We start from the raw sequence: 26,602 nt of genomic DNA, 5'->3' as shown, positions 1-26,602 counted from the left end.
GTGGTGGTACATGCCAGTGGTCCCACTTGGGAGGCTGAGGCACAAGAATGGCTTGAACCTGGAGGCAGAGGTTGCAGTGAGCCAAGATGGCACCACTGCCCTCCAGCCTGGGTAACACAGCAAGATTCTGTCTCAAATAAAAAGTGTTTTACAAAGAAACTCTGATCTGCTAAGTGTGACATTCTAGTTGATGATCAGATTCCTTGTGACTGTCTCCACGTCCCTCCCTACGGCGTGAGGTTTTGAGGGCAGTGGTTGATGTCCTGCAGAGCTGCAGGTAATGCTGTCGGCTGCCTTCCCTCGGGCCATCTTCTCTCCTCCTTCTTGACACAGTCCTAATTTTGCTTAGTAAGTCTCCTTCTCCACTCGTCCATGTTGGCACCAGCCTGAGGATTAAGCTAGTATCAGAAAAAGACAGAGTCAAAGGACCCAGAGAGGCAGAGCCAGAACCCAGGCCACCCTCGCTTTAGATCTCCTGCCATGTGAAATATAAAGTGCCCTCAACACTCCAGCTGATTGAGTAGGAATTTTCTGTTTCTTGAAGCCAAAACCAGCTTAACTCATAACAGTATTTTGCAGGTAGAAGATCATCTGAAATTTGCCGGATTGAATTCAAGTAGGAAGATGGGGCTGGTTCACTGTGCCCAGAGGCTCAGCAGGCAGCGTGACAACTGTCCCCTGTGCTAAGCAACTTCACATAGGAAACGGTATTTTCCAAGGAGGAAGGTAATGGTGTTTTGGTTTTTTGTTTGCTTGCTGGCTTTATTAAAGGATTTTCTAAGGGCTACTTTTCCCAGAAAACATTTAAAATGTTTTTCCATTTACAAAGTTTTATTGAGTTTTACCTTTTTACAAACCTGTGTCTTACAAGAGCAACATTCAGGAATAGGTAAAAACAATGTCTGCTGCTTCTTGAGCACTTACTCATGGTATTGTGCTCAGTGAATCCTCACAAGAGCCCTTGGGTGATACTACTTTCATTCTCCCTTTACAAACAAAGAAATAGGGCACAAAACGTTTCATTTACTTGTCCAAGGTCATACAGCTAATAACACCTAGGGCTGGGATTCGAACCTGAACAGTCGGCTCCTACCATTATACTCGGCAGCTATGCTTTGGTGAGGTGCATTGTGGCATTCCTTAGTTCAAATAACTGCAACCCACATTCTATAGGGTGGTCAGAAAAGTCTTCTTAAAACCATTACAACCTCCTTAAGACTTAAATCTCGTTAACCTGCTACCCAACGCCCTTCAGTGGATTCCAATGGATGTTCTAGATTATATCAAAGTGATTATATCCACAGCCTCCTCCCCCTGTCATTTCCAGCCCTGCCCACCTCCTACTGGCCTTCTCTCAGCTCCTCTAACACTTTCTGCCTCTTCTGTCTCAGAGCCTTTGCATGTGCTTCTCCATCCCCTCCAACACACTCACATACACACACACATGCATACACACACACCCACACACGCACACACATACGCACACACACGTGCACACACACCCCTTGGTTCTGGATAACTTCTACTAATCCTTCGAGTCTCATTTTAATATTTTATTTCTTCAGAGGGGTCTTTGCTGACCATCAGTCTAAATTAGTCCCCCTGTTAGACTCTCTCCTTGTCATCTTTGTCACAGCATTTATCAGAATTTATCATTTCACTGGTTTGTGTGATTATGGGCTTTGTCTCTGTCTTCCCCAAGAAGAGGATCAGCTGCAGGTGTGTGCCCTCCTGTCCACATTGTCACCACTGTATCCTGAGCAACAGGCACATTGTAGCAAATAGCAGGGAAATTGGAGAATGGGAGAAGCAAAGTTGAAAGGAAAAGAAAATATTGGAGGGAAGGAAGGGAGGTGAAACTGGGAGAACAGTGGAAGGAAGGAAGGGACTGTGAGGCTCCCACGAGTCGCCATGCATCAGAAAGCTTTCATCATGGAATCATTCCCTACTCCAACACTCAAGAAACACGGCCGTAACAATAGCTAGCTTGTTTCTATGCTTCCTTCTTCTTTCTATACCTTTCTTCCTATTTCTTTATTCCTTTTTTACTTTTTTATTTTTATTTTGTTCTATTATTTTATTTTTTATTTATTTATTTATTATTTGTTTTGAGACAGAATCTTGCTCTGTCACTAGGCTGAAGTGCAGTGGTGTGATCTTGGCTCACTGCAATATCCACGATCTCAGTTCATTGCAATATCTGCCTCCCAGATTCAAGTGATTCTCCTGCCTCAGCCTCCCGCGTAGCTGGGACTACAGGCGTGCATCACTGTGCCATGCTAATTTTTGTATTTTTAGTACAGATGTGTTTTCACTGTGTTAGCCAGGATGGTCTCTATCTCCTGACCTCGTGATCCTCCCACCTCAGCCTCCCAAAGTGCTGGGATTACAGGTGTGAGCCACTGCACCCGGCCAATTTTTTTTTTTTTTTTTTTGAGATGAAGTCTTGCTCTGTTGCCCAGGCTAGAGTGCAATGGCGTGATCTCGGCTCACTGTAGCCTCTGCCTCCTGAGTTCCAGTAATTCTCCTGCCTCAGCCTCCCGAGTAGCTGGAATTACAGGCATCTGCCACCAAGCCCAGCTAATTTTTGTATTTTTAGTAGAGACATGGCTTCGCCATGTTGGCCAGACTGGTCTTGACCTCCTGACCTCAGGTGATCCACCCTCCTCAGCCTCCCAAAGTGCTGCAATTACAGGCGTGAGCCACCGCACCCGGCTTACAAGTGTGACCCCCCCATCTGGCTATTTTTAATTTCCATAAAACAAGAGTAAATGATGAAATGAAACTGGCATTTAAAAATTAAATTATCCTTAAATTTTAAGGTAAAATATGTTCTGGGCCAACAAGATACTTTTACCCTTGTTTGATGGAGAGCCACGGAGCTCTCTCCTCCCTCATTCTCTTCCTCTTCTCAAAGATGTATCTGTTTATATTTTGTGCATGAGCGTTCACAATCTCCTCTACCCTTCAGTGCAATAACACTAACCAAGCTATTATGCTAGAATTGGGAATATAACTTTTAGAAAATCCACTAGGCAATTTGGTGGATTGTTCACTTACAGGATTAAGAGGCTGTCAAGAAATCAGCATGGGGTCAAGAGAGTTACGGCTCAAATACCTTCTTTTAAGTAAATTAAGAGACAACTAGTGAGAAAAATATAATGACTTAAAAATACCCAAGCAACCAGAAAACCGTTAAAGGTGAGAATCACAAAAGTATAGAGTAATCTGGGGAAGCAACAGAAATTCTAGCACTTTAAGCCATTTTGAAATAGACAAAATAAATTCATTTCAGAACATGTCTAACTACTCAGGAAATGTGATTATAATCAGCAAAATGTCTTAAAATTTATTCTGTAGAGCATTACATTGGTAATTATAAGTAAGATGATGTTGACTAACAAAATTCTAGCTACACCACTGAGGCCATATATTCAAGTTTCCCCAGATTAGAAAGCACAACGTGCTTTAACTAGTAAATGTCTCATGTCTTTTTTGTTTGACTAGCTTTCAAATTCATTTCATTCATAGGACCCATCAATTAATCACCTGATGTGGTAATGAGACTGATGAAAGGAAGGAAGGGAGGAAGGAAGAGAAGGAGCAACAAAGGGAGAAGGAAAGCTACGCATGTAAACTAATAGGATCCTTCAGTCGTGCTTCCTTGAGATTATGCATTTAGTCTTCAGTGCCTCCATTCCTTAAATGTTTTGGGGAAGTTTCCACTTGGAACTGTCTTTTCCATAGTGGTTCTGCCTTGTAGCAGGTGCACAGATTAGACCATCCCTTACCTGTATATCACACCACAAAAGTTTAGGGCTTGAAGAGACTTTAGGGTTTACCAAGTGTTTATTTTATGGATAAGGAAACTGTAATTCAGATAATTTAAGACACTTAGCAAACTCACAGAAGTGAGAAAAGGGATCCATTTTGACATTAAACTATTCAAAGTTATTCCATTCTTTTTTTCTGCATCCAAGTATATCAGCTGTTGTCATTCTTTCTTATTAGATTCTCTTGTTCATTTATTCCGTAAATATTTACTCAATGCCTAGTAAGTGCCAGCTATTGTTGAGACAGCAGTGTACAAAACAGACAAAATTCTCTACCCTCATAGAGCTCATGTCCAGGGATTCAGTGTGATTTAAATTCCTGAATCTATTTTCCATTCACAGCTTGCTGTTTTAACAATTCTCAGGAACCACTTAATTAAAATCAAAGGTGTTGAGCAAATCACTTACAGGATTAAGTGGCCATCAAGAAATTATGTCCTACTGACATAATTTGATGAGTGTAGAAATTACAAATATGAGCCCACTCTATTGATCACAAAGGGAAATGGAAGCAGTGTCCATTCAACTTTTAAAGAGACAGAGAAATTAAACCCTGTGAAAAAGTAATGTCCCAGCATAACATCCAGATTCGCTAGCCACAGCTCCTGAAACAGAGGGCAAGACTTAGAAGTAAGACAAAAGACAAACTAAAAGCATTTCTACAGGCTTTGCATACAGGATAAGAAAACATGAAACTCTTGGCAAATATCCTAGCAGCTTGCAAAACAAAACCACTCCCTGCCTGTAAGTGTTTAGCCCACAGCTGTTGGAAATGAAGAATGTCAAAATACGCAAATGTAAGAATTCATGCATGTGCATCAAAGCAGCAAAGCTCCAGGGAAACCCAAGGGTTGAACTCCAACTAGGATGGATCACGGTAGCATGGAAGAAAAGGCAGGAAAGGGAGATCTGGACCATGCAGAAGACCAAGCCACAGCCACAGATCTGGGCTGTGCTTATCAGCCTCCTATACCATCATATGGGAAAATTATCTCCATCATTCAGAAATACATTTTAATAGGATAAAAATCCCACTTCAGTTGCTCCATTTTGCACATGGTGCCTCAGTTTACTCAATAATAAAATCATAAAAACGTAGGGAGGGGCCAGGGACAGTGGCTTATACCTGTAATCCCAGCACTTTGGGAGGCCAAGGCAGGCAGATCGCAAGGTCAGGAATTCGAGACCAGCCTGGCCAACATAGTGAAACCCTGTCTCTACTAAAAATACAAAAAAAAAAAAAAAATTAGCCAGGCATGGTGGTGTGCACCTGCAGTCCCAGCTATTCAGGAGGCTGAGGCAGGAGAATCTCTTGAACCCAGAAGGCGAAGGTTGCAGTGAGCTAAGATCGTGCCACTGCACTCCAGCCTGGGTGACAAGAGCAAAACTCCATCTCAAAAAAAAAAAAAAAAAAATACGTAGGCAGGGCTCCCATTTTGCTTTGTCTTTTTTTTCTTTTAATCAAATCTCATATTTACTGTACAAGTAAAAATACTTAATTTTGAAAAGCAAAACCATCTTATTTATAAAGAAAAAGCATTGTATACTTTTGAGAAGCCAATGTTCTGAAAGTTCATAAATCCCTTTATTTCTTGGTTTAAGTAAAAACACCACATGCCAGCCATAAAGGGGAGGCACATTCATCAATGGGGCCAACCCTTGTGGAGCCTTGTCAATGATGGTTGTGAAGATGATGTCATAACTCAGAGAAATTATTTGTGATGTGTTTTCTTTTTGATTTTTACAAGTTTTGTGGAATTTGACCGTGTCAGTTTAATAATTTCAACAAAACTAAAAATAATATACCGTGAACCTCCACTATGACTAGAGGTGAGAGGCATGTCCCTGGATTTGGTCTTTTCAGATACAGTGACAAAGAAAGGCATCAAAATCAAAGAAAGTATGGAAAGATGATCCACAGGCCAGCTAAGCCTTTTGACACATGAAATGCAAGAATTGACATGCTTCTCTTATATCACCACTTTATTCAAATAATTCAAGAGACTTTTATAAGCATTAGGAAATTGGTCCCTAAAATGTCTTGAGTTACTTAGGTAAGAAAAAAGAAAGGGAGAAATCAGAAGAACTATTTTGTAAATTGCTTTGATGAGAACCTACAGGACAAACCCTGGTTCCAAGGCATGAGAGCTGCAGGCTACAAGAGGCTGAATTAATACAAGTGATAGTGGCAAGAGGCAGCCAAATGCCTATACAGATAGGGGCAGGTCCCTGGTTAAACCCCACCTCCAAGCTGAAGACAGTTTAAAGCCTGAAAGCCAAGCTACAAGTCAAATCCACAGACTGGATTGAGAACCTGTCTTCCTGTTTGGCACACTTTCCTCTGACTGATCCCCATCCTTCATCTATTTTACATACCTATCCTTTCCTAATTGTCTTTCTACACTGCTGTGCCCACCTTTGAGTGGTGCTTTTGCTTTAGCCTTTCTTTGCATACTCACAAGCCAATCAGCACACACTCCCCTATTCTGAGCCCATAAAAGTCCCAGACTCAACAACACTGGGAGAGGGAATCCACCCCACTGCAGGGGTGGGGGACCACCCCCGATGTTCCCTCTCCACTGAGAGCTGTTCCATCACTCAATAAAATTCTTATCCACCCATCCTCACCCTTCAATTGTCGGCATATCCTCATTCAGTGATTGGTAAAAATCATTGTTTATATCCTCCGTAAATTTTGATTAATGGAAAAAGGGATTTGTGAGACTAGTCTTAAGCTATAGTGAATCCATTGTATTAAGAATTTATCTTTCTGTATCTTTCCATCAGAAAGAGGGATGCCTTAGGATAGAACATGGGCCTAGGACCCCATACGCCCACTGTTCAAGCCAGCCTGGCAAACTGGTTAGTAACAAACTTCGCTACAGGTCTCTAAAGAAAAGAACTGGATGAGGTCTCCATCTTGTTTTACGTCCTTTGCAGCTGTACCTTGTAACCACGTGGCAGTACTTTCTTTTGGTCTTTGCCATTTTGTAATGGTGTCCCGGGTTCAGTCCTGGCTTAGGCAATGAGTACTTTCTGGTTAATATCTGCATGACTTTTACCATTTGCTGATTCTCCTCCCCTCCATGAACGACTTCTAGCTTCCTTTTGATGGCAGCAGTGGGCTGTCCAGAGCAACCACTGCACTGACTGCAGTGGGGAGGTGTGAGAGGTGGTGACAGGAGCAGCTGTGGGAACAGCAATGGTGGTGGTGGGTCCCCTGTGCCCCATGTCCCTGAGGCAGCTGACTGTGCAGCCCCCACCCTGGCACAGCAGCCAGGTGGGACCTGCCCCCAGGGCCTTAGCCTCCATAACTCCAGACCCTGGCTCCGAGTTGCTGCTCTCATCTGCCACCACTGCAGGGGAGGGCTCAAGGAGGAGGTAGAGTTGGGCCCAGGGCAGTGCCACTCTCCATGGAGCCAGCAGGAGGCAGGGACAAGTGGGAGCTCCCCAAAAGCCTGCTGTCCTGGAGGCTGCCATGAAGGGGCTAGACCAAGCTGCCCAATGGTGGGGAGAAGCATGGTTGGGCACAGAGGGGTGGGGACAGAGGGGCCCAGTGAGGACCTGGAGCCCCCACCCCAAGCTGCGAGGAAGCACAGCCAGGGCTTCTTGCATGCTCCTCGGAGAGGGCAGGAGTCCTGCCTTCCCAGGTGCAGGACCTGGGTGTCTCTGCACTCTGCACCCTCAGGGGTGTCTGCTCCTGCTGCCTGGCCTCTCCCAGCTCCCAGCACCTGCTCTGATCTTGGAGCGGGGTTGGAGTCCAGCATGGGCACTGTCACAGCCCAGCCAGGTATGCGCACACTCGGGGCAGTACTGGCACACCAGACACACCAGCCCCCTGCTGCCTCAGCCTCCTCTGGACATTGGGCACTGACAAGCATGGTGGGGAAGCTGAGAGGGGCACTGAGGGCAGCTCGGCGCTGGTCTGCAGGTGCTACTTGTCACAAGTAGCCTGGGCACCATGGACAGTGGCAGGGGGGCAGACAGGCTCCTGGGCAGAAGGAGGTGGGTCCCTTGTGAGGCCCCACCTCAGGCCAGGGAGGGCCTGATGGCTGGGGGTGAGGCTGCCAGAACTGCAGACCAAAGTGGGAATTTGTGGTGCCTTTTCCAGGTGCCCCCCATGGCCACCCATGGACCAATTGATATACACTTTCTCCCCACTGAGGCCCATAAAAGCCCCATGCTCAACCAGAGCAGAGCAGATGACAGGATGACCAGCTGTAGAGAGGAGCTACCCTCTCTGCTAGGAGCTGAACATTCATCAGGACACCCTGGCTGTGGAAAGGAGCTACAAACTGAGGGTCTCCTCTGAGCTGTTCTATTACTCAATAAAGCTCCTCTTCTTCTTGCTCACCCTCCACTTGTCAGCATACCTATTCTTCCTGGTCGCAGGACAAGACTTGGGACCTGCCAAATGGCGAGGCTAAAAGAGCTGTAACACAAACAGGGTTGAGACATGCCCTTTGCTTGCCACATTACAGGTGAAGAGATGGAGAAAAGAGCTGCAACCTTTCAGGGAGCCAAGACCAGGGAGCTCCCTCAGCCAGGACTGTGACTCCCTCCTTGGGGCCCTGTGATTTCTGGCATGTTCAAGCTTCTGGGTGCCACCATGTTCCCCAGTGCCATCTCTGGAAGCTGCTTGTGGTGTGCCTGGTCCAGCCATAGCCTTGCAGACAGCCAGCACCTGTGCAGACACCTGGAGCTGCCCGCCCCACTGCGGGTTTCTGCACAGAGGTTTCTGGCCAGAAAAGCGGCACCTCAATGATCCCATAACATTTTCTCTGAGCTACCTTTAAAGATTTTAGATTTTGTAAAAAGTGCCTACCACCTCTGAAAATGCCTTGTACACTCGTGATTAAATCAACCTTAGTTGAGGTTTGTTGGTTTCACCCGTGAGGTTAATTGTGGTAAAGTTCAAAAGTCAGAAATATCAGCTGCTTGGCATGGCTAAAGTTGGGTAATAAGGGAATTAAAAGAATTTTTTAAAGAGTGCTACGGCTAAAAGTCACCTTAATTAAAAGTGGATATCCAAGCTATATGTATATTTGAAAGGCCTTTATGCTTTTTTTTTCTCTTCTTGGATCTTGTTTTGCTGGAAAAAGTTTTCTTTCTTCTCAGTCACCTGAATTATTTTTCTCCGTTTTGTCTTGCCACTCTTTTGTTGTTGTTGTTGTTTGTTTTTTTCTTGAGACAGAGTCTTGCTCTGTTGCCCAGGCTGGAGTGCAGTGGCGCAATCTTGGCTCACTGCAAGCTCTGCCTTCTGGGTTCACGCCATTCTACTGCCGCAGCCTCCCGAGTAGCTGGGACTACAGGCACCCGCCACCATGCCTGGCTAATTTTTTATATTTTTAGTAGAGATGGGGTTTCACCGTGTTAGCCAGGATGGTCTCGATCTCCTGACCTTGTGATCCACCCACCTCAGCCTCCGAAAGTGCTGGGATTACAGGCGTGAGCCACCGAGCCTGTCTTGCCATCCTTAATGCACACATGAGAGGCCCTAAGACAACTTCTGATAGCCTGGGATGGCTTGGGAAAAACAGAAAAGGTGCCATGGACCCCATTTTGGGCAAAAACCTGTGTTTTCCTCATGGAACACCAGGAATTAAAAGTGGATAGAACCCTCTCAAAATCTGTATTTGTCTTCCTGCTATGCCTGTTTATTAGCCCTAGAAACTGCATGCTTTCCTAGCCCTGCTCTTGAAGGGCTCCACCCTGAGGCCAGTAATCAAATTAAGAAACTGGCAGATGAAAAATCTTACAACTACTGGATCTTCTTCTGTCTGTCTGTATAAAAAGGAGCTCTAATTAAGTGGCTTAAAGAAAATAAAGGCTTAGATCAAAAATTTTAAAGGAAAAATAAAAGCTGTAATGCCATTTAGTTCACATGACTTTAATCTTTGAGAAATAAAAACAGTTTTAAAGATTATTGGTAAAATACAAATGTCTTCAAAATGTAAACATGTGGTCTAAATTATGTTCAGATATTAGGTTTGCTAAATGCTCTAAGATCATAAACTGCTTCTTTGGATTTTGAAAACTGTTCGGCTTGTCTGCTTTACAGTTTGGTAAGGCCTTGGGACATGTGGAGTTAACTATACCTCTTACTATACTGGAAAGAGTCAGATCTTAGCTGTACCTAGTACATAATTAAAACAGCTTACCAGGTTTTACACTAAAATTAAAAATTGCTAAGAGTTACCATTATAACACGTAATTGGGACTACTAAAAATAGATTTACATGCAAGGTGTGTAAAGAAAATAAAATATATTTTTGGTAAAAGATTATAAGAAGGCATGGGAATGTAAATTTTTGCCCAGTTTAGAGGGTTAAAGAATTGTTTTAAATCAGATAAGATAAAGCTAAAGGTTTAAAGAAGTTGTGAAAGGTTGGTAAAAATTAATCTTGTAAAAGAAACTTCATGTGAGATCAACTAAATTCAAAAGGGTATGATTTGGTTTTTCCGTAAATCAAGCATTGGAATTAAAGCATAACAGGGTTTTCTTAATGCATTGATCTGCTCTTTAACAAAAATTTGTAAAGGGTTATAAAAGGTTTATAGGACCCTCACCTCATGGTCAAACTGGTTAAGATTGGATAGAATTATCTATAAGGTTTCAAAAAAAAGGAGGGAGGAAGACAAGACAGATTGTTTGGAAAGCTAAGTCTTCCCTCTTAGTATGTAAAGGTTTTCGCCTTTTTAAAAATGTTTTAAATCATCATTTTGGCTAAATAAATGACTTGTGGTAACCTGGAATTCTATTGCATAATATCAAATGTTTTAAACCTTTAACATGTTTGTAGGCTTCCCCAAAAATCAAACTTCAGCTTCAAGGTTGTCTTTTCTAACCCCTAACTTTTGGATGCTACAGAGGGCCCCTGGAACATCCAAAAGAGAGGTAAACAGGATTATTTGACATGTTTAGTTACATGGGATTGCCAAAATAAAAATAACATTTAATTTTCAGGTTCTATTTTGGTGAATAATATTAATGTATGTTCCAAAATTGTATAGGATTTCTAAAATTCTAATGTCTGAGTATATGTTATCAATCATAATTAAGGTTGTTATGTTGAGTTATTGTAAACCATACAAGTAGCCAAATTTCTCTGTCAATCAAGTTTTTAACTGTAACTAGCCTGAACATTTTGTCGTTCACAGATAATGGCTGTCTTGTATTGTTCCTTTTCAAAAGATGGTTGATAATCAGCTATAGAACTTTGACAGGTGCTCTTAAATGCAGGTTCCTGATATCTTTGGAGATTGTGACATTGGAATAAAGGAAAAACGTTCAGGACTCATGAAGAGCTGAAATGTTCATGAATATCAAGCAGAACAAGAGTTAACTGATTGGACTGAATCAATAGAAAACTGAAGTAATGTTTTCAAAATTTTGCTTAAAACATTGCTGATCCTTGTTTTGTTTTTCAGAGTCAAGGAATCTTTTGAGCTATCTACAACTTTTAACAATTGAGTAAGGTATACTCCTGTGAACAAAATTTGGAGCATATTTGTTTCTCTCTGCCTGGTTTCTCTAGAATTTGGAAACTATTTGTGAGTATCCTTAACTTATGGCAATATAGTTATTTGCACCAGTGCAATAAGAATCCATTTTCTTTTGCAGCAATATTCAGTTGGAGAAACTGGTTGTTCTGCCAAGGCTTTGACTGGAATGATGTACTTTCCTTTAGGGAATCAAGCTTGACTTGCAGAACCAATAAAAGCCCCTTGGGAAAGCTGGCCTCACACCTTGTCTACACAGTTCCTTTACAGGGTTCGTAACCTGTGGTGAGTAAAGAATGTCACTTTCTAACAGGCCCAGCAGCCCCAAGCTTTCTTAGAACCTCAGGAAGAGAGGAATTTACCCAAATCATAGGTATTTGAGGGTATAAACCCATGGCTGAGCTCAGCTTTGAAAAGTTTTATCTAAGATTACTTCTGGAACAGAGTTTCATCAAAGCCAACTTAGAAAAGCCTATGTGAAAATAATTATTCTTCCTGCACTTTATGCAGATAATTAAGCCATGTATAAGATGAAAGTTTATTTTGCAAACAACTCAGTCCTATCATGATTTGTTTTTAACAAAAATGAGGACTGGAGAGAGAAAAAATATGTTTCAAAACTTATCATACACTTGACATTAAATTCTAGTCTCATTGTTTTTAAGTTTTTGTCTGCATTTTAGACTAACCCTGCTTATTCCTGTGAACCAACCAGTGATCTCCAGCTGCAGCTCAGAAGAAACAAAAGGGCTGGGTAATGTAAACATCTGGATCAATATTCTAGTTCTGGGCAATTATCCTGCAAATCCTGCCAGGTGATAGGAGTAAATAGCGTGCCCATAACCCCAAGGTTTCTTTGTTTGGGAAAATAAGACCAAGGGAGCTAACCAAAGCCAAGCTCCATGCACTCAAATCTTAGCAGGCATAACTATAGCTATCAGTTATCTGGGCATGTTGGCAACCTCAGGATTTTTGAGCTGTCCTTACCCCCTTGTTTCATTTTGATACATGTCTTCTAATAACCTGGCTTGTCTCTTTTCACCTTCAGGCCATCAAACTGCAAATGGTCATGCAACTGGAGCCTCAGACAATGGCTCCCTTTTGTCAGGGACCCTTAAAGAGGCCTCTGAGGGAGAACTGACTGCCATTTTCCCAAAATGGCACCTCCTGTCAGCATGAAGCAGTTAAGATCAGTCACCATTCTTATCCTAATGACAGTTAGAGGTACCTCTTCAGAGGGGGGAATTGATAGTGGCAGGAGGCAGACAAATACCTAGGCAGATATGGGCAGGTGCCTGGTGAAACCTGACCTTCAAGCTAAAGACAGTTTAAAGCCTGAAAGCCAAGCTACAAGTCAAATCCACAGATTGGATTGAGAACCTGTCTTCCCATTTGGCACACTTTCCTCTGATTGGTCCCCACCCTTCACCTATTTTACATATACTTACCTTTTTCTAATTGGTTTTCTACACTGCTGTGCCCACCTTTGAGTGGTGCCTTTGCTTTAGCCCTTCTTTGCATACTCACAAACCAAACAGCACACACTCCCCTATTCTGAGCCCATAAAAGTCCCTGACTTAGCCGCACTGGGAGAGAGAAACCACCTGACTGCAGGGGTGGGGGACCACCCCCCCCATGTTCCCTCTCCACTGAGAGCTGTTCCATCGCTCAATAAAATTCTTCTCCATCCATCCTCACCCTTCAATTGTCAGCAGCATATCCTCTTTCTGCTTGGACATGACACAAGAGCTTAGGAATCACCAAACTTGGGTACAAGCTATAACACTGGTGGGCCAAGTGGGCAGGGTGCCTCCAGAGGCAGGCCGGGCTAAGCGAGTTCTGGGCAGGGAGGGGGTCGCTGGCCATGGAAGTCCCCAGTTGGCAAAGTGGCCAAGAAAAATCCCGTGTCACAAGTAAATATGGCCTCCCTGCCCCACTGCGTTCCTGCCCCTGAAAAGCAGCTGACAGGATTAGCATAATACGATAAATTTCCAGAGGTCAGCTTAACTACATATGTGAAAATATATATATCCTTTGACCTAACAATGCCTCTTTTAAGTCTTTATCTTAAAGAGCTAACCAGAGAAGTACACAAAAGGTATTTGTACAAGACATTGATTTCAGCCTTCTTTCTAATAAGAAAAAAATGAGCATCCCCACAAATGGCCCACAAAAGGGATTAATTATATAATTAAAGAGTATCTATATGATGAACTCTGATGCTGTCTTTAAAAAGGAATATGGGCCAGGTGCGGTGGCTCACACCTGCAATCCCTGCACTTTGGGAGGCTGAGACAGGTGGATCACCTGACATCAGGAGTTCGAGACCAGCCTAGCCAACATGATGAAACCCCGTCTCTACTAAAAATACAAAAAATTAGCTGGTCATGGTGGCACATGCCTGTAATCCCAGCTACTCAGGAGGCTGAGGCAGGAGAATCACTTGAACCCTGGAGACAGAGGTTGCAGTGAGCCGAGATTGTGCTATTGTACTCCAGCCTGGGCAACAAGAGCAAAACTCCATCTCAAAAAAAAAGAAAAGGAATATGAAGATATAGAGTCAGTGAAATGAAAAAAAAAACTTCATGACATATTGTTGGCTAAAACAAGCTATTTATAAAATGGTATGTATGGATGGGAGGGGGTGGATGATGTGAAATTAATTAATGGGTACAATATTCCTCATTTTCATGATGGATACACTAAAAGCCTTGACTTCAGCACTACACAATCTGTCTATACAACAAAATTCCACTTGCACCTCATAAATTTATACAAATAAAATAAAAGAAAATGGTATGTATGATATAGTACCATTGTTACTGGGCAAGATGTATAAATGCACAGACATCTGAAAAAGCAGTCTCCTGTTTACCAGCAGTGGTATCTCTCAGTGGTGAATTTAGGATGACTTTTACTTTGATCCTTACTCTGGCCTGTGTTGCTTGAACGTCCTACAAAAGGAGGTGTGGACTTCATCTGGTGCTGTGAAGAGGCCTCTAGGATGGAGCTGACGGAGCCTCTTGAGAAGCCCTGGGGAGTCCCAGTATAGTGATGGGCGGAGGCCCCAGGGATGGAATTGCTGGAGGGTGGGCAGAAAGGCTTAAATGATGTGGAAGCAAAGACAGAGCCCAAGCAGTTTTATGGCAAGAGAAAGGGCTGTGATGAAGGAGAATTTCCGGGTGATTTGGCTGAGCTCTCCGCAAGGCTGCATGGGATTCCATGTCCCATTATTATTCATAGAATTCTTGCTATCATGGAACTTATTGGGCCATTGGAACAGCCTGGCTAACTGATTGTTGTTTCGTGTTTTTGTTGTTGTTGTTGATTTTATTTTTTATTTTTATTTATTTTTTTGGTCAGCTTGGGACCTGCTGGGGAAAAGTAAATACCAAGCTAACTTTCCCAAGGAATGCCATAGTCATTGGAGGTGGGGGAGAAATTCTTCCACAGAACATGTGAAATCATTAAGGTCCACAGGTAGGCTGCAGACTATCTTGATTGGCAGTTGCATTCAGCACAGTGAAATATAGTACATTTTTCTTTCCTAAAAAATGATGAAAATGAGGTAAAGAATAATGAATCTCTTCATATAACAGGAATCCAGCATATAGAGTGAGTGTAGAATGTCCTGTAATGGTTCCATTTAGTGTTGAGATCCTCAGGCACCAAAGATGTAACTACTAGATAGTATAATAGCTCTAATCCTGCAAAATTTTCTAGCAGAAGAGGGAGAATAAGAAGCATTTTTGGCATAAGTACTAGTTTGCCTGATTAAATATTCTCTATAGAGTAGGTGGAGTTCACAATAGAAATCAATAATATTGAAATAATTATCATAGTGTTGGTCCAGCACAGAAATATTGTTCAGTACTTCACTAACATATTTTCCACTACCTAAATTCAAAAAAGTATTGTAAAAATATAGCCAAAACATTTATTTTCTCTTCCATAAGACTCTATTTGATAGAAAATACTTATTAAAAGGAAAATATCTTCAAACCGATTGCCCAAAATGGCTCCAGTGCAAATGTCTGGGAAAATGACATGCTAATATTCACAGGACTTTCCTACTTGATCCTTTTAACAGTGGTCACTTGAAAACTTCACATTAGATTTGCACACCATACCAAATCAAAAATTAAACAGCCAAAAGAAATAAAAAACAAAACCATAATGCAAAACCAAGCTGCAACAAAAAGCCCTCAAACATTTGAGGCTATTTAAACATTTTAGAACATCTCAAAGTGAAAATAAACTTCTCTGCTCAAAACTAGTAAGCAAATTTTTAATGTTGCAATACAGATTTTCTATCATGTACTTTGAGTTAACACAGAGATACAACTTAATACAATAAGCATGGCTGGCTTCTCCTGTTTGGGATTCTTAAATTGAAAGAAATATAGCATGCTGGCTATTTACTCTGTTTGAATTAACAGCAATGTACATATAGGATATTGTTAAGATCTAGTCATTCTATGGCCCTTTGCTGCTTAAAATTTCTCCGTTTAACAGAATCCATACATTGGTAATGTTTAAAATGAGACTTTTCTGTGACCAAAAAAAAAAAAAGTATTTGTGTAATCTTCAAAGTGTTTAATTTGTATTAAAGCTAAATCCAGAGGCTCTGAAACCTTAGGGGCTCTTGATGTGGATTTTTGTTCTGGTTCACACACCTTGAGACAAAGGCTCATAGTCAAGATGTGGAGGAAAAAGACGTTTTTTTGTGTGTGTGAGATGTGGGGCAAATTTATTCCTGAGGCAGCCTGGAATGGGCTTCAGAAAATGGATAGAGTGTCTTCTTGAAGAAAGGGCCTCTAAGTAAACTCCACTGCCATTCAAAAGATTTGCTCTGACACTTAACAAGTGGTGCAGGAAGAAAGGAAAATCTGTTGTCAGGTTTGGGGTGTTTATCAGCTCCCCTCGAGACACTTGACCTAATGCTGCGGTCCCCCTAATCCGCTGATCTGCATGCGGTGGCCCTGCAAGCCTCAGCCCACAACTGCCAGCAAAATTGCCTGGAACACTTATCCCAACACATTGATCCCTCAGTATATTGTGTGCCGCTCACCTACTCCCCCTCCTCCCTTCCCGCCCCCCTCTTGCGACTCCCCCGAAATTTAATTCTGCTCACAAATTGTGAAATAAGTTGTTTGGGCTGGATTTGTCGAGTGAATTGTCCCACTAATGAAACAGTCTGTTCATTATACAGTGGTAGGACGGAAGATTTAGCGCTCCCATACCCCGGGACCCAGGCAGGTTAACGTTTTTAGACTGACAGTTGACAAAAGAATGAATAGCTCTCTCCTGTCAAATCAGGCTTACAAACAGCTTGGCATACAAACAGTTACTGCTTGCATGCATGAGGATTTAGGGTCCCCGTCTGCTAATGCCCCAGATTTGTAAGTACAAATTGGTTAGCCTTCAAACTGTTTGCTAAAGGAATAAAATGACCAAAAATTAGTTTGTTTTAGCCTTTCCCCCTCCCCTCCCTGATCCTGCAAGTGAAACATTAAAAAAAGAGAAGAAAAGGATAAAATAGTGTGTAATGGTCTCATGGAATATTGTTGGGTTTCTGGGTAAGGCATCAAATTAAGCAGAACCATTGTTTGGCAGGAAACATTTTGTTGTGCTCGGACACCCTGCTTCTCGAAAAGCAGCTGAAAATCTAATGGAATTAATGTAAGACATGTGATTTTAAACGATAGGGAGCAGAGGGGGAAGGAGAGTGATCAAAAACATTCATTTCTATTCATTTTAGTACCTGTTGCTTAAAACAGGTTACAATAATACGGTGGGTAATTGAGATTTCTGAAACTTTTTCATAGGCAATTATATGTACATTAGATAAAAACCATTTTAGTTTTCCTTGTTGGTTTGCATCATTTTGTGACTAAAGTAAACTAATGCAAAAATCACTGAGAGAGAATGCTTTATAGGAAAGAAAGTAAATACTTTTACCAGGTGATTTCTCGATGTGGTGATAATTTTTAGTCTGGGTTAGGTTAAATAACTCTCCGCTATATTATAACTGAGGCAGAGCAGTTGACAGGGACAGGAGTGATAGCATATATTTTTATTGAATTCTAGGGAACACAAATGAAAAAAGGTAATAGACAAGAATTTTTTCAACTTCAACATGACCCAGTGTCTTTGAATTAAGAACTCTTTTCTTCTTTATAAAATATATTCCCAGGGTAGCCATATTTCAGTGAGTTCATGATCACATCTTTCTACATATGCTAAAGACAATTTTTAAAAATCAGACCTTTTGGAAACTTTGCAAGTAGCAGTTATGAGTTAATTCAAACATTCCTTACAATCTTTTCTCTTATCAGCGTCTAAGTCTTGCACGGGTATTTGCAGCATTAAGAGTTCCAAACAATAAGTACAATCTTAATGCAATGCATAAGTGTACAAAGTCAATGACAGTTGCTATTGGAAATCTGAAAAAAGCAAGAGCATTAGGCTGCTAGAGAGAATAAGTGGGACAGCCTTCGTCCCAGATATGATTGAATCATTTTTTATGAAGTCGTCCAAGCCTATAGAATGTTCTGCACCTGTGAGTCCTTATGCCAAAATTGGTCATTTAAATCTGAGGATGGGAATGGGAGAGAAAGTCACAAACAACTCAATAGCAAACAATACTATGGCTGCACACAGAACAGACCCGAGTGGTCTCTCTCCCTTTCCCATTTCTCCTTACCACTCCCAGAACTTTGCAAACATCTTCCTTTAAAATCCATTCCTTTCCCATCAACCCTAACTTTTTTTTTTCCTACATCATCACATTTTGGGCATTTCAAAGACAGAGGCCAGGACTGATGAAGAACTTCAGGTTAAGAAAATGCATATGTTTGGTGAAAACTTTTTGGAGAAATATGCTTAGAGAAATGGCATTTTCCTATGGATTTTACAGTGCAGTGATTCCCTTACAATGGAAAACCACAGAAAATGCGGGGGTTTCAGTAATCAGGTCATCTGTTTGGGGCAGACTTCTCCATACAATCCACAAGATTACAAAGAACGCAGAGCGGAGTAAGACTAAAGCTGACCTAAGTTCCATGCAAGAGTTGAAGAGAAATGAATAAATACTTGGGGCTGCTTATTGTCTTACTCCTTATGAGAAACAAAGGCTGCTGATGGAAAGCATTGTTAATAGCACACTATAGGCTAAAATACAAAGCCTTCCTGCTCTAAAAAAGAGCTGAGGCTAAAGCAAGCAAGCAAGCAAGCTAGCTAGCTGCATCATTAGCAGGAAGGGATGGGCATGGCGCACAGGTCTCTACAGAAGGAAATGCCATTGACCTACATGGAAAGATTTTCATGGTGGTAAAGCCTCAGTCACCCAGTGACCATGGGCAGGTCTCTTAACCTCTTTGAGCTTCCCCGTCCCATCTGCAAAATGGAAAGAACAGCATCTCATGCTGTTATTGTAATGGATAATTTATGTGTTACACAATGCCTAGTCCAGCAAACAAATATATGTAAATATTTCCCATATATATATATATAAAGAATAAATAGTGGACAGGCACGGTGGCTCATGCCTGTAATCCCAGCACTATGGGAGGCTGAGGCAGGCAATCCCTTGAGCCGAGGAGTTTGAGGCCATTCTGGGCAACATGGTGAAACCCCGTCTCTACAAAAAATAGAAAGAGTATCTGGGCATGGTGGTAAGTGCCTGTACTCCAAGCTACTTGGGAAGCTGAGGTGGGGGGATCAGCTGAGCCTGGGGAGGTTGAGGCTGCAGTGAGCCATGATTGTGCCACTGCACTCCAGCCTGGGGAACCCTGTCTCAAAAAAAAAGATAAAAAAGGAGTATATATTCTTATGAGGTTTCTGAGCAATTGCAACTGGCTGAAGCAGAAAAATCCTAGTGTTTTATGATGTATCTAAAAGCCCAGTGGAAAACAGAGGGTGATGGTTGTGGCTGAATGAGCTACTCGATCAGTAAACCTCAGGTTGGTGTTGCATCCCCCAGTGAGGCTTAATTCATCTAACGTCAGGTCTGGATGTCAGTCTCCCTTATCTTACAGATGAGGAAGCTGAGGTTCAAATTAACATGGGGTTAATCTCAGGCCTCCTGATCACCAGTCTAGTAATGTTCTTCCCCTTCAACACATTCCTTCTAAAGGAAAGGTTGTAATGCTGTAACCTGGTTTATCTTTTGACACGTAACTCTTATTTTATCTGTACAAAATGGGGCATTTGTGTGGGTTCAGTGAGTTTTCTGAAGTAACATTGGTTCAGTACTTTTTGCCTTTTAGGCTTGTTTATGAATCTGTGAGATCTATTTTTAGAAGTTAATTACCAAGTCTACCTTTTTTCCAGTTAAATGCCTAGGTTGTGGTTATTGTTATTTTGTTACTTATAAAGTAAAATAAGCAGAAAAAAACCCCGAAAAACAAAATAACCTATTTGTTATTTTAAATCTTCTAAAATATAACATCAAAAATACATTTTTCGGCCAGGCGTGGTGGCTAATGCCTGTAATCCCAGCACTTTGGGAGGCCGAGACGGGCAGATCACGAGGTCAGGAGATCGAGACCATCCTGGCTAACACGGTGAAACCTCGTCTCTACTAAAAATACAAAAAAATTAGCCGGGCATGGTGGCAGGCACCTGTAATCCAAGCTACTCAGGAGGCTGAGGCAGGAGAATGGCATGTACCCGGGAGGCAGAGATTGCAGTGAGCCAAGATTGCGCCACTGCACCCCAGCCTGGGGGACAGAGCGAGACTCCGTCTCAAAAAGAAAAAAAAAAAATTCACATTAAAAAATCTATTGATTTGAGAAAACTGTACTTAAACCATGGCCCCAGGGTGAAATGAATGGTGAGTGGGAATGCCAATTAAAACAGATGGGAGGAGAAACGTACTTGTGTTACCTTACACAGGTTTTCTAGGATTCCCTAAGTTCCCCAGAAACCTCTAGAAGGTGTTTGTTTTCTCTTTTGCCATCTCCCTTTCTGGGAAGGCTGCCAGAGTCCCTTCACCCCGAGCACCCATTCAACATAAAGCACCAGAGAGGCTAACACGGCTGCCACTTCCAGGCAGGGCTCAGGTTAGGATATTAGCTGCTCATGGCTTGGCTACATATTGCTTTGATTCAGTATTAGCGGCATCCTGCTGTGGTAAATATTATCTTTTAGAGAAAGGGATCCAGAAAGAGACGTCTAAAGCCCCCAAGACGAATTTCATCGTTTTACCCAGTACAAGCCCATGGCAGATCTATACAAAAGCCACCGTTCTCTAACTAAAAATGGGGCTAGGGCACTGAGTCCTATGTGAAAGGAATGTAATGATGAGGTTGGAAAAAAACAAAAACAAAAAACAAAGAGGCTGTGCAGTCAGGGGACATGGTTTTGAATTTTATTTTATTCCCGCTCACCATTCGTTCACCCTGGGGCCATGGTTTAAGTACAGTTTTCTCAAATCAATAGATTTTTTAATGTGAAAAATGTATTGTTGATGTTATATTTTAAAAGATTCAAAATAACAAATAGGTTATTTTGTGTTTTTTGGGTTTTATTCTGCTTATTTTACTTCATAAGTAACAAAACAACAATAACCATGACCTAGGCATTTAACTGGAAAAAAAGTAGACTTGGTAATTAACTTCTAAAAATAGATCTCACAGATTCATAAACATGCCTAAAAGGCAAAAAGTACTGAACCAAGCTGTGTGGCCTCAGTTATTTAGTTTATTCACTTAGGTATTCAATTATTTAATTCTTCATCTAGAAGATGGAGGTGATAATAATATCTCCCTCATGAGGTTAAAAGTAAAGATTAAATAAGCAGACACATATAACACACACATACAGTACTTACAACACAGTCATGTGGTTCATAAGTGTTAGCTGCTGTCAATGGATATTCACAAGACCCTCTAGTGAATGTTCACTAGTGTTCAAAGTGTGGGCCTTGGACCAGAAGAATGGACATCAACTTGTCAGCAATGCAGAATCTCAGGCCTCGCCCCACAACTGCTGAATCAGAATCTGCACTTTCGTAAAGCACTCCGATGATTCACGCGTCCATGAAAGTTGGAGGAATGCTGGCTTAGAACACACACTCCAGACTTGTCCCTTGAGGCTTTGGCTGGGTGGCATTGAAATGAATGCTGAAGTCTTCAGCTTGGATCTCCCATATGCTAGCACACTACCCAGTGGTGTGGGCTGCCAGGCTGGTTATTTAATGAGTTTTATGATACATTAAATCTTCCAGACCTCACGGCAATTTGACCATTAAAGAAATAACTTTTTTTAAGGTAGCCCAAAACAAGCCAACTCAAGCGAATAATGGGATTAGCACGGTGATATTGAAATCAGAGTCAGACCACGTGAGTCAGTCTCCATCAATCACGGCTGCTGTCCTCACAGCTGATTGTGGCACATTGTTTCATCAAATTAAACACCAAAGGGATGTTGTAAAGGCAGCATATGGTCCTCTTTCAAAAGTAGTTAGCCTGGCATTGCACAAGTGGCCTCATGGTGGCTCCCCTGAAACCTTCTAAATCAACATATTGAGGGTATTTGCTTTCGCAAAACAATGACTCATAAAAGTGGTTGCTTTTAATTGCAGGCTTGATAACGTTGTCGTCGGAAGCAAGTCCAGGATGTGAGATGGGAAGGAGAGTAGATGGACTCATGATGAAAGGACAGAAATCAACTGCCATCTTTTCCTGTTCTCCCATTGCAGTGACAGTGATCACAGAGGAGAGATGCCTATGTTCACCTCTTCCACCTGGATGGATGCTGAGCTCTTAGAAATTGACTTTCCAGGGGATACAGAGGCTCACGCCTATAGTCCCAGAACTTTGGGAGGCCGAGGTGGAAGGATGGCTAGAGGCCAGGAGTTTGAAGCTGCAGTGAGCTTGAGACCAGCTTGAGACTAGACCCTGTCTCTATAAAAAATGTTTAATAAAAACTTAGCTGGGTATAGTGGCATGCATCTGTAGTCCTAGCTACTTGGAAGGCTGACATGAGAGGATGGCTATGTCCAGGAGTTCAAGGCTGCAGTAAGTGAGCTGTGATTGCTTCACTGCACTTCAGCCTGGGTGACAAAGCAAGATCCTGACTCAAAAAAAGCCGAGGGGAGTAGGAATAAAAGAAAGCAATAGACTTTTCTCCCTCTCTATTAGGCAAAAGCAGACTGGGGATGGTTTTAGAATCAAGGCAAGAATAAAGACATGTGGCTAAAAGACCTGCTGGAGGGGGAGAGGATGTTCTCAGGAGAGACGGAGGACAGAGCTTCGCAGAGAAGCCGGTGAAGGGCAGCTGTGTCAGCCTCTGGTGGCTCCGGTAGAACCCTCGTAGTTTGTGATGCACCAGCTAGATGATACTGGAAGGTGAGGCCAGCCCAAGTCTGACTTTCAAGAGAAAGTCATTAGGCAATATTAGGAGCGATGTTTGGTTGCTATTTTGCATGTATGTGGCTGACCTTTGCTCCATGAATGTGATGGATTAGCCAACGTGTGATTAGTGAATAGCAAACCTTACAGCGCCCCTGTGAGCTCAGCATGAAAGGAATGATGTCATATCATAGGTAGCAGGTCACCGGAGCCATATCCCTCTCTTGCAACTGCAACTCTTATCCCACCCTCCCCTCAAAGTGCCCCCAAAATAAGAGGGCTTGACCAGCCTTGGCGCAGGGTTGGAGATTGCATGGGTCACCTCCCACCTTCTGGTTTGTATGTGACTCTTTGTCACTTCTGACCACACAGTTGCCACCATTCCTGGGGGCAGCCCTAAGTCCACAGCCCCCTTTTATGTCTGCTCAGAGGTAAACACAACTAAGAGAACTAAGGGAACATTTGAATCACAGCCTCAAAAAAGGTATTATTATTGGCTGGGCGCAGTGGCTCACGCCTGTAATCCCAACACTTTGGGAGGCCAAGGCAGAAGGATCACTTAAGCTCAGGAGTTCAAGATCACCCTGGGCAACGTGGTGAAAACCATTCTTGCTAAAATAAAAAAAATTAGCCAGGCATGGTGGCTGTAATCCCAGCTACTTGGGAGGCTGAGGCACCAGAATTGCTTGAACCCAGGAGGCAGAGGTTGCAGTGAGCTGAGATGGCACCACTGCACTCCAGCCTGGGTGACAGAGTGAGACTGTCTCAAAAATAAAAATTAAAATTAAAATTAAATAAAAGATATTATTATTATTATTATTATTATTATTATTATTCAACAGCAAGACATGACCTTCATTTTTCAAAATCTACTGAAGGGGATAAAAATAAAAGTGAAAGTCTTGTCAGCTGACTCCTTTACCAACCTTCCCCTTCTGTCCAAGAGTAGTCACTGGTGCTGGCATGTTCTCTACCCCGAAAAGGATCTTAGATGATGCCTGGTCAGCTTCCCAGTGGATACAGAAATTTCCTCAACACTGAGAATGAACCAAGATGCCTTGGTAAAATCATCCTACTGATAATACTTCACAAATAACACAGCCTTTTCCCTTGAGAGTTGGGAAATACTGGTTTTTACCCCAATTTATTAAACTCTGGCAGCATGATACAGTATCGTAGGGGTGCTATTTTACCCTTCATAAAACAGACATGGGTTCTACCATGTCTAGGCTTCTGCAGAGGCCTCAGAAAACTTCCAGTGATGGCGGACGGTGGAAGGCAGGCACATCACATGGTTGGAGTAGGAACAAGAGAGAGAGGGGGAAGGGGCTACACACTTTTAAACAACCAGGTCTCACCAGAACTCACTCACTATCCTGAGGACAACATCGAAGGGGTGGTGCTAAACCACTTATGAGAATTCATGAGCACCCATGAGCCAATCGCCTCCCACCAGGCCACACCTCCAACATTGGGAACCTCCTTCCTACCAGTGGGCAAAAAGCAATAAATCACTAGGTAACCAGGACAATTCAATCCATGAGTAGCAACAGAAGCGACCTCAAAATTCCAAGTTATTTTTCTTGACCGAACAAAACTTTTAAAACTTCAAATAGAGGAAGTTGTGTCAACAGTTGCTAAGGTCATTATCTACTGAAGAGATTATTAGTAAAAGGAAGATTATATAAGAAATGGAACTCACCTACTGGTCTGATTAAGAAAATTCAGCATGGAAAGACTTCAATCAGAAAAGTGAGAGAAATATTTCATTCCTGCTTGAATAACAGGGGCATTTTAAAGGAAAACATGTGTGCCACAGAGTGGAGAGTGAGCTCGTCCAAGACAAGACTTAGATCATATCCTTAGCTGTGGCAAGACGAGGTGGCTCCTGGTATAGGATTCACGGGGGTTGGCAACTGTATTAGTCTTTTCTCACATTGCTATGAAGAAATACCCAATCTGCAACCAATTAAGCTGACTGAATTCCTTTCCTCCCGGGGGCCAGGTGTGCAATGGCTGCAAACAGCAGCTTCCTTGGTAGTGTACGCAGCCTGTTTCTTGTATGCGTTGCTCTAAGGGACCTTGGAGACAGGCCCTTCAGATGGATGTTCATGTCTCTGACCTTGTACTACCCCAATGTATGCTCCAAACAGACATGCGAGGTGCCTTTGGAAAACCCCAGGGCACTGTGGCCGGGGTTCACATTGTACCATGGTTATCATGTCCATCTGCACCAAGCTGCAGAACAAGGAGCATGTGATTGAGGCCCTGCGCAGGGCCAAGTTCAAGTTCCCTGGCCACCCTGAAGATCCACATCTCAAAGAAGTGAGACTTCACCAAGTTCAATGCAGATGAATTTGAAGACATGGTGGCTGAGAAGCGGCTCATCCCAGATGGCTGTGGGATCAAGTACATCCCTAGTCATGGCCCTCTGGACAAGTGGCAGGCCCTGCACTCATGAGGGCTTCCACTGTGCTGCCCCCTCTTAATACTCACTAATAAGTCCTACTTCCTGTCCAAAAAAAAAAAGAGGAAGAAATACCCGAGAATGGATAATTTACAAAGAAGAGTTTTGAGGCTGGGTGAGGTGGTTCACGCCTGTAATCCCAGCATTTTGGGAGGTGGAGGCAGGTGGATCATGAGGTCAAGAGTTCAAGACCAGCCTGACCAACATGGTAAAACCCAGTCTCTACTAAAAATACAAAAATTAGCCAGGCGTGGTGGCGGACACCTGTAATCCCAGCTACTCAGGAGGCTGAGGTAGGGGAATCACTTGAACCCGGGAGGCAGGGTTACAGTGAGCTGAGATCATGCCACTGCACTCCAGCCTAGGTGACAAAGCGAGACTCCATCTCAAACAAAAAAAAAGAGTTTTGATTAGCTCACAGTTCTGCATGCTGTCCAGGAAACATGATGCTGACATCTGCTCAGCTTCTGCAGAGGCCTCAGAAAACTTCCAATGATAGTGGGCAGTGGAAAGCAGGCACATCACATGGCTGGAGTAGGAACAAGAGAGAGAGGGAGATGGTGCTACACACTTTTAAACAACCAGATCTCACCAGAACTCACTCACTATCCTGAGGACAGCATCATGGCGGTGGTGCCAAACCATTTATGAGAATTCATGAGCACCCATGAAACAATCATCTCCCACCAGACCACACCTCCAACACTGGGGATTACAATTTGACATGAGATTTGGTGGGGACACAGGTCCAAACCATATCAGTGACCACGTACGAACTTAACCGCTCAGCTAAAATAATGGCTACATGTAACCAACTTAAATGACCTTAATAAACTCGTAACCCTGGCGTTCGGGCCACCTTGGGATCTGCGGTAGCTGAAGCATAACAACCAACCAACCTGCTGGGGGAAGATGCGATTCAAAACACACCTGCGGTAAGTTATTTTTTGGTATCAATTTAAAGCCCAAACACTGATGCAATTTGGTCCTCTTTAGAGCCAGGCTTCATCAGGCACTCTCCCCGTTAATTAGCTGAGCTGTAAGTTGTTGCTAATAGCCACACATCTTGTAAACATGTTGAGGAGGCCCTGGCCCTGCCCCTGAAGAGCCCGCACTGTTAAGTGATATCTCAGCTGGGGCAGGCAGAGCCGGTCTTCCCACCAGGGAGCGGGTTGCAAGGTGTGCAGCCTCTGCTCAGCATCAAAACACTGTGCTCTGAGAGGTTCTCATTTGGTCGTTGTTCCCCTAGAGGTGACTGCCTTTTGGTAGTAATGATAATAATAATGAGAAAGAGAATAAAAATGAAGAGGCAGAGGAGGAGTGGGAGAAGGAACTTGCCTTTACATTCACTAGAGAGACTAGAGGCAGTGAGATTGTGAACATTCTGCTTTCTTCCCAAGGTAAACGGAGACATCAAGCCTTGCAGAGAAGAAAATATCTGT

At 42.7% G+C, this 26,602-nt stretch overlaps 1 protein-coding gene and 1 non-coding gene across 4 annotated transcripts in view; one reads left to right on the top strand and one right to left on the bottom strand.

Annotated features, from left to right (window-relative positions):
- The window catches only part of LOC103787027 (putative uncharacterized protein C21orf62-AS1), a 183,374-nt gene that overhangs the window by 86,809 nt on the left and 69,963 nt on the right, over positions 1–26,602 (bottom strand). The gene's annotated exons all lie outside the window — the stretch shown is intronic.
- On the top strand, positions 24,653–24,787 carry LOC112438120 (small nucleolar RNA SNORA70). Its single transcript, XR_003026600.1, has one exon. It is a non-coding gene; the product is annotated as a small nucleolar RNA SNORA70 (small nucleolar RNA).

The sequence above is a fragment of the Pan paniscus genome, chromosome 22 (assembly GCF_029289425.2).
Source record: "Pan paniscus chromosome 22, NHGRI_mPanPan1-v2.0_pri, whole genome shotgun sequence".
Classification (NCBI taxonomy): domain Eukaryota; kingdom Metazoa; phylum Chordata; class Mammalia; order Primates; family Hominidae; genus Pan; species Pan paniscus.
This window is presented reverse-complemented; position numbering and strand designations above follow the sequence as displayed.